General features: G+C 38.4%; 1 long non-coding RNA gene across 1 annotated transcript; it reads right to left on the reverse strand.

Moving 5' to 3' along the window:
* Window positions 1–3,786: 3,786 nt before the first annotated feature.
* LOC131164267 (uncharacterized) lies at window positions 3,787–6,899 on the reverse strand. The gene is made up of 2 exons (XR_009139238.1): window positions 5,247–6,899; window positions 3,787–3,960 (listed from the first exon to the last, which is right to left on the reverse strand). It is a non-coding gene; the product is annotated as an uncharacterized LOC131164267 (long non-coding RNA).
* Between the last annotated feature and the right edge of the window lie 4,337 nt (window positions 6,900–11,236).

Consider the following 11,236-nt stretch of genomic DNA (forward strand, 5'->3'; position numbering starts at 1 on the left):
CCCACCAAACTTCTCAAAGTCGGGCATTTTAAATTTTGGAGGGAGGACTACATTAGGCACCAGGAAGTAATCTGAGGGTCTGGTGGTATTGGGGGTTCGGGTCCCTTCTATAGCTCTTAAACACTCTTCGAGCTCTTCGCAGCGGTATTCTATCATAGTCTTGCTTGTTCCGACAAATTTTGATGAAGGTATTCCCATTTTTGGAGTCGTCGATGCTGGAACAAAGGAGGGCACACCAACTGGTGGTCTCTCTGAGGTAAATAGTGGCAGTCCTGATGATTGCCCCTAAATTGGCATGAAGCCTGGAGGATGAATAAGATCTGTTTCTTCTTCATGATACTGATCCTGGACTGTCTTTCCTTTGTTTAGTATTAGGTCCAATATTCTTTTCATCTGATTGCTTAGTTCCTTTTGTCTTTTCTCTATGCCCACGACCTAGTTTTCTATGTGTTTCGCCATAATTTTTGCTTTGCTTCCGGTATTGTAAGGGTGGGTAGAAGTAGGCTCAATCTTGGAGTTCCGGTCTTTAATTCAGCCTAATTTTATAGAAAATCAGAATGTGATTATCGGCTCATCGGAGGAGAACATGCATGCATGTATGCATGTAATGCAACCTAAACAATCATTTGGCCAAGGTTTCGAGAAAAACCACACTCATTAATGATCTTAGGAGTAATTTGTTCTCCTTTTGGCAGGGTACTTTGGGAAATTTGACTTTCCAAAATGAATTGGACTCTTTTCAAAAGATTGGGCAAGTGATACGAATGCCTAACATGGATGCAGGATGTACACGACACAATTTAAAACATATGTACAAAAGATATGGATTACAACATGTGGAGAAGGATGTGGCTCCTGCCCCAATCCTGGGGTAAGTATGTACATAGGTTTCTCTGAGGCTCTACCCTAAGTGAGGGCTTATGGACAATTATGTAAGCTCTAATCCTTATTGAAAAAGGTCCCCAAATTGAAACTTTATCCTCCCTCACAAAGGTCCAAACAAAGCTCGCACTAAGCGGAGTGGTTCACGGGTCCCCAAAGGCCATGCCACATGGGGACTGGTACTATTACACTCCTATCTAATCCAAAAAGGGAAAGCCCAGGTATAGAGCTGTGAAGGTGTGTGAGTTTAACAATTTTAGCCTACACTTTCTACCCCACATCCATTCATTATTCAGAATTAAGCACATACTTTATTCACACAAATCATGGAAACAAGTAATCACATGCTTATCATCTCATGCTAAATTAGGGCATTCACAGTTAATCACATGCTCATTCAGTAGATAACGAAAACACAAGAAAAGTCGAGCATCTACTTATTGTGATTTATTCGTGAAGTACCTACAAACAAAATAATCATATGGACAATGTGTACAAAGCAAGGAAGGAGCAATCAAGAAGCCTCATCAAATTTGGATTTTGGGATAATCCTCAATTTAGTCATCGACTCGACTCTCAAGTGATTCCCAGCGGAGTCACCAAACTGTCGCGACGTCCTGGACCTAACCCAGAGAAATCACTCTCTGACACAAATGTGGTCAACTATGAATTGGGAAAAATGGATGTGTATTTTGAAAATGTGATTTTTTTGTGGAAAACATGTACGATGGAGTCGCCACTATCCTTTTGAGGTGTGGTTAGAATACTTGATTGCTACCCCCCGTTAGGGATAGAATCGATCTGTGTCAACAAAGTCGGGCTTGGGAGTACGGTTATACGAGGAGAAGGTACTAGCACCCCCTATGCACCCGTTCTTATGAACGATGCTAGAATAATAAAAAATTATCCCTGATATAAACTTAATAAGCCTATCAAAATTGCTCCCTTTCAAAAATCAAAAGAATAAAAATACCATATAGATATTCCCTCAGAACTGGGGCAATCCAGTACTCCGAAGAGTCTATGCCCTTGGTTGCAATCATCGGGAAGGAAAATAAAAAATAGGGTACAAAATACGCTCCCAGGGGTTTTGAAAACTATAGGTTTTTCTAAGTAGGACAATACTATTCCAGGAGGTTTTTGAAGTTTGTTCGCGATGAAAATGATTTTCTGGACCTAAAAATATTTTTGTAATTTTTGAAAATGTGAAAACATTTTTTTGCAATTTTTGTGACTTTTTGGTATTTTTCCTGAATTTCAAAGTAATGCAAATAAAATCCATGGGAATCAAAGTATGAAAATATTTTTGGGATTTTTGAGAATTTTGTGATTTTTGTGAATTTTTGGATATCTAGATTATAATATACAAGTGAAATGGAGAAAATCAGTGCGAACCAGTTCTGGGAATGGTGAACCAGTCAAACGTTGACCGGTCCAAGGGAATATCAGTTTAAGGTTTTGGTCGAGACCATGAATCAACACCCGTTGCCTGACGCGTAGGCTTTGTGTGCTCGAGTGCATGTATAAATGAGTATGTGCATGAATGCGAGTGCATGCATGGTTGCATACGTGCACAAATGTGTGTGCATGCATGGAGGCGCACATGGATGAATGTGAATATATGTGTACGTGCAATTGCATGCATGCATGTGAAGGCGTGTTTAGGTGTGATTGCATGCTTGCACGTGAATGTGTGTTCGGGTGTGAGTGCGTGCTTGCACGTGCATGAACATGAATTTGGGCACATATGAATGCATGTGTGTGTGTGCATGTGAGAGTGCTATGTACGTGTATGCATACACGTGGATGAGTGACTATGTGAGTGTGTGAGTTTGCATAAATGAATGTGGACATGCATAAGTGCACGTGCGTGGGGGTGTACATGCATGTGCGTGTGTGAGAGTGTGTAAAAAAGTGGGTGAGGTAAGGGTGAATGTGTGCAAATAATGTACGTGGATTAATGCACTGTAGCAGAGATACACACACACACACACACAGATATATATATATATATATATATATATATATGCATATATATGAAAATGTGAGTGTGTGTCAGGGTATGGAGGGGTAGGTGTGAGAGAGTTAATGTGTGTGTGTGTGTGTGTGTGTATCTGTGGGTGTTGTAGGGTGTGAGTTAGTGTTAAAGGGTTTGCATGTGTGTGAACAGGTGAGTGTTGTAGGGTGAGTTAGTGTGTGAGTATGGTGTGTGTAACAGTGCGTGTAAGTGTGAGTGTATTAACAGAGTGTAAAGCGTGTATGGACAGATAGGTGAAAATAAGATTAAGGTGAGAGTTAGCATGAATCAAAATAAGAGTTAGCATGAGTCAGCAAGAGTTAGTATGCAGAAGAGATGAAACCCTGCGTAGCCTAGCGAGATCTAGCAGATATAGCAGTTGGAAAAAGACCATATAATTAGCACTTCATAGACTTCTAGTTCGGCCAAGACTCCATAATTCCCAGGTGTGGAGCAAATGGCTCTGGTCCCTTATTCTGATATGGTAAATGGAGGCCAAAAAAAATCAGTGATTGCAGCCATGAGCATGCCCCCTTCCCAAAAATGAATCCAAGTCACCCTTCATTCAAAAGACCCTAGTATTTTCCTAGAATCCTACAACCCAGAACCATAGGTTCTAATCCTCTATAAAGCTAAATCCCTTAACAAGAGACCTTTACTCAAATAATCCCCTATTTCTACAATCTTGTTGCTTCAAATCTCAGCTCTAACTATAACAACCCAGACCCAAGTGTCACTCACTCATATAAAACACTATACCTATTCAAGATACATAGACAACCCACACTAAATAGGGACATACGAGTGTAACTCATACATAATGGGAATGTGAATGTTGCAGAAAAACATAAACATTCATCGAGATTTCTAATAGACATATACCAGAGTTTACTGTTGTATCCTCAAATACATTTATATAGACTTCGAACATATCCTATTAATACAACCCCAAAAAGGATATTCCAACTAAGTTCAATATATACATAAACTACTTACGTATGCTACAACCAAAAACAATTCTCTCAGTCCCTTAAGCAACTAGGATCGGCGTCCTGATAAACCTGAAAACAAAGGTTGTATAATGCGGTGAGACACTTCTCAATAAGGAAGAAAGTATTACAATCAGTGTGTGACCACATGTGAGTATTTCAATTTAAAACATGTATCCTTACGTATGAGACAAAGGTTTTCAATACCGAAGCATTGCACATATATAAATATAAACAATACATTTTCCATATTAGCTTTTAAAATCATGTATATGAATATAGAACGACCAACAGCTTTGTATCACATATAATGCCTATTTTACCTCATGGCACGGGTTGTGCACTGATATCTCTAACAATGTTGTGTTCGTGCAGGCATTTGTCAAGCATCAAATATATAGTCCGACTGCTCCTATCTGGTCTATTATTTCACCAGTGGTTTCATTACTCCTGCAAGCCGACTATCTATGTACCCACACTGATTTACATGTGTGGCTGCACTGTACCCTTCCAGTTGAGGAATTCCTTGCCATTGGGAGTATCTTTCACCTCCATTAATGAATCTTTTTCAACTTCTAACATTGGAGTATCTTTCAACCCCTTTTCCTGGATTATCTTTCAACTCCTTTTGCTGGAGTATCTTTCAACTCCTTTGGTAACAAGTTGTGGTTCCATTAATCATATATACAATTTATAACAAAACATGATAACTTATGCAATTCCAGTATTTTCACAAACTCATATATCCATATCAGGTTTAAATTGGAACATATCCTCTCGGTTTTCCCTTTTCACATATACAGCTCGATGTATAACCGGCCTCTATTTTCCACATTTTCAGTATAACAAGTTGGAACTCCGTTCCCATAATCCATATCAATAATATCAAATGTCCACAAGTTCAATTTCATCCACGTGTCACACTAATTTAAACAAAAATCCGCTATATGATATAATTAAACATCATTTTATATAAAAATAAAGGATTCAGGCATCCCGTTCATACATAATAATCCAACTAAAAAAGTTTTCAAACATTTGGAGTCTATACGCCAAAATCCATACTTTTACCAAAAATCGAAAAAATCGCAAAACCGGCATTTCTACTCGGTGAAATTTAGCAAATAAGCAGTTAAATCATACATATAAGCATAACCCAACTTTTTAGCGATTTAGTTTTTTCAAAAATAATTGTTGTAATCAAATTCCCCTTACCATAAACTCGAAACGAAACATCATACAAAACCGATCCAAACCGACAATATGGGATCTTGGAAACCTAAAACTACGGAACATAACCTTACTATAATTTCGACTTCTATCCAAATATCCAATCAAAATTGAAATCAGATCCTTACCTCGATTTTTGGGAAAACCTAAAAACCTTCAAAATAATGATCCAATTCGCTAAAGTTGTAGAACTTCCTCCTCTGATCCCCGCAAGAACCTCCGTTTTTAGAAACAGACATCGAACGACGAAGAACCTTAGAGAGAGAGAGAGAGAGAGAGAGAGAGAGAAAGAGAGAAAATCGCAGTGTAGAGAGAGAGAGAGAGAGAGAGAGAGAGAGCTTTTGGGAGCAAACTTCGCTCTTAAGCAATCAAAATGGATATTTATAGGGCTTTTGACTGAGTCAAACTCGTCGACGAGGTGGCGCCTTCATCGACGAATCCACCACACAACTCGTCGATGAGGCCATACCTTTCGTCGCCGAGCCCAGTCCGAATATTTTTTACTGACCCACTAGTTATTTTCTCGTCAAAGAGGCTCTGAAATTCATCGATGAGGCTTTGAAAGACTTCGTCAACGAACATGACTCCTTCGTCAACGAACCCAACTTATTACGGTTTGGATCTCTACACTAACTCTCTATCACACTTTGATATTCTCCCAAACAACAAAATGGAAAACTTTGTAGATCGAGAGTCAGAGAATGCTATAGCCCATGCTAACCATAATGTGGAAGCAAAGAAAAACTATAAAGATGCAAAATCCATGGGAATAAGAACTACCCCAAAATCCTTTATACAATTTTCAGAACCCACCCATTTCTCAAGATCTCCAATGAGTCCAGGTATCAAACTGCGAAACCCCACAGGGTTGCGACCTCCAATTACCCTTCATGAAAAAAATAAGCAACAAGACAAAGCACTCAAGAAGTCCACAAAGACCCAGAAGCGAGACACACGATACACCCGAGGATTGAATAAAGAGATTCAGATGAAACTGCAATCAATAAGAAGCGTAACAATTACAGAAAGTGCACAACACAGCGCCCAAATCCAATTTTGAATCCTTCAAGAACCTAGATAGGCTCTCATGAAGTTCACAAAACCCATAAAAATGAACAAGAAGGAACGCACAGAGACAGAGTGGAAGAGAGAGACACAGAGGGAGAGCATGAGAGTTTAAGAGTGAGGGGGATGGTGATATACCTGAGTTGCAGGGAGGTCGAGGCGTTGATAGTGAAGAGAGATGAGGGAGGACTTGATCTATAGGAGGGTGACCAGTTTGGGAATGCAGGTGGCCATGAGTTAATGAAGTCTGATTGCTGGAGATGGCAAAGGTGGTTGGGACAGCTGGTTTGGTCTGGTGGCTCTCGGTGGTTGGCGGCTCACGGCCGATTGGCTGTGATGGTTGGCAGAGGGAGATGGGAGAAGATGAGGGAGAGTGGCTGGTCTGAGAGCTTGGGAAGCCTTAAAGTGAGTGTGCGAAGCTATAGAGAGATGAGAGAGGGCTCGATTTGGATCTATCCTCACAGGGAGTTGGGGAGCAGCTGTGATGGTGGTCGTGGAGTGACTGTGGTTGATGGTGATGATGACAGCAAGAAAAGTTGAGCTCGGCTAATGTGATGACCGTGAGGGAGGAATGGTGGGGGCTATGTGTTAAGACCGTGACGGGTTGCCAGAGGTACACGACCGTGTGGTAAGGGAGGAGTACAAGAGAGTGAGGGAGATGGTGAAGTGAAGGCAGGGTTGTCTCGGCTGGAGTTGCAGGCGAGGACAAAGTGCTTGATGAGGTGGTGCGTGAACAGTGGATTTGGAGACCTCCCTATGCGTGACCTCCCCTTATTTGCTCTGTGCTTAAGCCCTTTACAGGGACCCTGCAGGTGAAGTTGGCGAGCAAAGGCAGTTTTTACCTACATGAATGACCCTAATAGAAATCCCCAGCAGCAATATTTTCTAACCTCCTCACCCATGTGCATGTGGATTTCTGGATTTCTTTATTCCTCCTCTAACAATTTGATTTTCTTCTTGATGCGCAAGGGGGCTTGGGATGTGCTTCCACGTGGTACTTTGAGGAACCTAGCATCTTCCTTTTTGTTTTCTTTTTAGTTTTTTTAATTTTATTTTCCACGAATCAAAAGATTGGTTTTAATAATACTTGATTCCTAGAACTTGGAAGGACCCGAACTCGGAAAGATGACTCGATAAAAATTCACTTTAAAAATTAAACGACTCGACTCCTAAAAATTTGAAAACTTAGAAAAATTTTGGGGCTCAAACAAAAACACCGCGATTCGATTAAAGACACCGGGACTCGACTAAAAGCACCGGGACTCAACTAGAAAACAACGAGACTAGATCGAGAACACCGGGACTCAATTTGAAATACTGGGGCTCGGTAGGCATATCAGGACTCGGTTAAAAAACGTAGGGACTCAATTTAGAATACTGGGGCTCGGTAGGTATACTAGGATTCAGTTTTGAAGTAAAACGACTCAACTTTGAAAACTTGGGACTCAACTTAAGACTTCAGGACTCAATTTAGAATACTGAGGCTCGGTAGGTATACATTTTCTCTCTAGGTTTCCAGCATTGTTTCTCCCTTGTTCGACGATCAGAAGCTACCACGTTGATCTTGGAGAGATTCTCTACAACATAACCGAAGCAGAAATTCGAATTAGGAAGTTTGGGAATCATCCCAAAATTAGGGTAAGTAGATTATTTGGGTATTTTTAGTATTACTAGGTTCATCTAAGCCTAGATTTTGTTTGGTGTGAGGATATACTCGATTTTTATGAAGTAACATTGGGATGTTGTATTTTTAGGATTAGGGTGTTTTTGGGACCCTACAGGTATGGGTTGAGGATCCCAACATGAATCTTTATAGGAGTCCAAGTAAATTATAGTTTTGAAATTCTGGATATGTGGAGTTGGGAAAATATGAATGTGTATTATAGTAAATTCAGTTGTGTGACTGGGAATTATATAAGACTTATTTCAAGGTGTTGAAAATTATGAACGTCGCATGCGTGAGATTATAAAATAGTAGCTAGAACTAGATAGTCAGGTAAGGGGAATACATGTTATGCCAGTTTTATTAGACATTTTACCAGTATAACATAGATTTTGATCAAAGCATGAAAATTATACAATTTTACAGAATATATTTATAAAGTTTTATTTAATTGTGTGGCATGAGAAATACTGGAATAATATAAAATATTTATACAGATTTACAGAAACATGATTATATAGTTTTTACAAAGTTATGAGATACAGCTCATACAATTTTATTTACAGGGCTACGGCCATATCAAGTTTTACAAATTTACAATTACATGATTAAAAATGTTATGTTTCAGAGCATGATTATACAATGATTTACAGAACATGATGATACACTATTTTTATAGAACCATGACTTTACAGCACATTACAGAATCATGATTATATAGTAATTATACAGTACCATGATTATACAGAACATAAAACCATGATATACAGAAATATAGATTATATAGGGCATAGAGCCATAACATACAAAATTACAGGGTTACAGAATATACAAATATACAGTCATTACAGCATCATGGTTATACAGTTGATAAAGAATCATGGTTATTACAGAAATACATAATTGTGGTAAAACAGCTAGTTTTACATAGAAATATTAATATACAGTATCAGACCCCGATGGAACACATCAATTTCTAGAGCATGGTACCGTTGCTATACAGTATAGACAGTGCAATCATATGTCTTAGATAAAGTATGGTACAGTCGATTGTGCCCTCAGGTGGAGTCATAAGCTCCCTAGCGTTCGGACCAGGTGGAGCAGGCCTTTCATACTATAGGCATACAGATATGCATACAATTAAGCTAGCATTGGAGGGCCAAACAATGTTTAGTCCCACCTACGGGCCACACTACCCAGTCATAAGGGGGTAAGTCATGACATATAGCCATCTAGGGGGAAATTTACAGATTTATGTATATGCATAGTGCACACAGAAAGCAAAGATTACTTATTATAGATAGAAGTACTTTCGAATAGATAACTCAGGAATTTTCATATTCTAAATGACATAAGCATGTGTTATTATACAGATGCTTTTCTTGGTGTATATTGTATCCAGTATTAATTAAATGATATGTTACCAACTAACTCATATGCCACACACTGGTAATAACATGTTTCTTTTTATTGAGGGGTGTCTCGCCCCAACATTATTAAACATTTAGGTAATCTAGAGAGGCAAGTAGGGTTGGCTTAGAGGTAGAGGTGGTGTTGAGTCGGCATAATTTTTGAGGTGAGTTCTTGGGCTGGTCTATGGAGCCTACAATATTTTTGGGACTTTTGGGAAGTGTTATGTATATGTGTGTATGGGTACTGAAATTAGAATAGTATTCCCAAGAGGGGGGTGAATTGGGTTAATTTAAAATTTTAAATTCTTTTCAACTTCGTACTTGTTTTAATGCAACAATAAGAATGTAAGTAAATCAATCAACTTATGATCACAACTAAATCACACCACAAAGTACTAAAAATTGAAACATAATCCAATCAACCACAATATGAAAATCAATCAATCATTCAAGAATTTGATGCTAGCAGCCCTATATTTATTTGCAAGCCCTGCTTTGGATTGAATTTTATTGCGTTTCTCTTAATTAAGATTTCTGCAAACGGTTAATTGAAACGCTCTTTCGAAAATCAAGAGTTTTCTTTAAATTTTGTTTTTAAGCCCTGCAACCTACACTTAGCATATACAAGAATATATAGTGTAGAAAATAAAAGGAGTAGGGATGAGAAGAACACCAAGATTTACAAGGTTCAGCTTATCCCCAGCCTACCTCCTTGCCTTTGGTCAATTCCACCAAAGGATTCTACTAAGTATGCTTCTTTCTAGGCGGAGCAAGCCTTTTACAATATTCCCTCTTTTTCACGAAGAGAAACCTCTCCAAGCGATCAACCCCGCTTGGTAAAATGATCCAAATCAGCTTTGAACCATCAACAATACGATGAGAAGGCTACATGAATCTAAGTACAATGAAACTCTCAAAACAGAGCAGAGTTATACAAGTTAGAGCACAGAATATACTTCAATCAAATAATAATAAAGAAAGTATGAAGCTCAAGTATAGAGATCACCAAGGGTTTGTTAAGTGATTGAGAAAACTCAGCGTAAGAACCGTAGGTTGATGATTCAGTAGCAATTTCAGAAGTTATCTCCCAGATGGAGTGTGAGCAATAGAGAACTTTGAGAGAGATTGAAAGCTTGAATTCAAGAGTGTTGTGTGATTACTTGGTGATAGAATTCTTGGGATTAAAGGAGTATTTATAGGCATTTTAGGATTAGTTTCCTTGTTCCCCAAGTTACTTGGAGTGTCCACCAAGTTTTTATAACATTCATAATTGAAAAACTAATTTTTAAAATTTTCCCGTTGGAGTTTAAAAATTTGAAATCCCGTCAAATCAGTCAATTGGACAAGTGACTGGGTAATGATTTTCATAGGGTCAGTCAGCTGGACAGGCAGTTAAGACCCTTTGTCCATCAGAAATTAAATTCAGTAAATTGTCAGTCGACTAGCTTAACCACGTTAAAAAATTGTCAGTCGGCTGGATATTATCAGTCAGCTGGCTCAATTTAGTTCATTTGGTCTATTGGCTGGGAAGCTGATTTTACAATTACATTTTTTGTTAATCAGCTAACTGATCCTAACTTATCCTAGTTCATAAAGGTCTCTAAGTCTTCGCACCCTAATGAGTTTCATATTTCTAAATTATATTTTATTTGAAGTACTTACAAATGACTTTACTGAATATGACTTTTTAAGTACAAAGTTTTCAAGTCTTTTGATGTTCATCTTGACTTCGAGTCCCTCTTAGCCTTTAAGCTTCTTCATTTGTCTTTTAATGCTTTAATACTCGAAGAAGCTTTCACTTGATTTGGTTTTGATTTCCATTTTGCTTCCATGATAAATAAGAGTGTAGAGTTAAGTAATCCTGAAATAAAGTCACTCAAAAACACATGTTAAAAACATCTTCATTTTTTATCATCAAAACAAAAGTGAAAAGCCTAGTTAGGCCAACAATTTCCTTAAAATGGTTCCATTTCAGGGT

The sequence above is a fragment of the Malania oleifera genome, chromosome 9 (assembly GCF_029873635.1).
Source record: "Malania oleifera isolate guangnan ecotype guangnan chromosome 9, ASM2987363v1, whole genome shotgun sequence".
Taxonomy (NCBI): Eukaryota; Viridiplantae; Streptophyta; class Magnoliopsida; order Santalales; family Ximeniaceae; genus Malania; species Malania oleifera.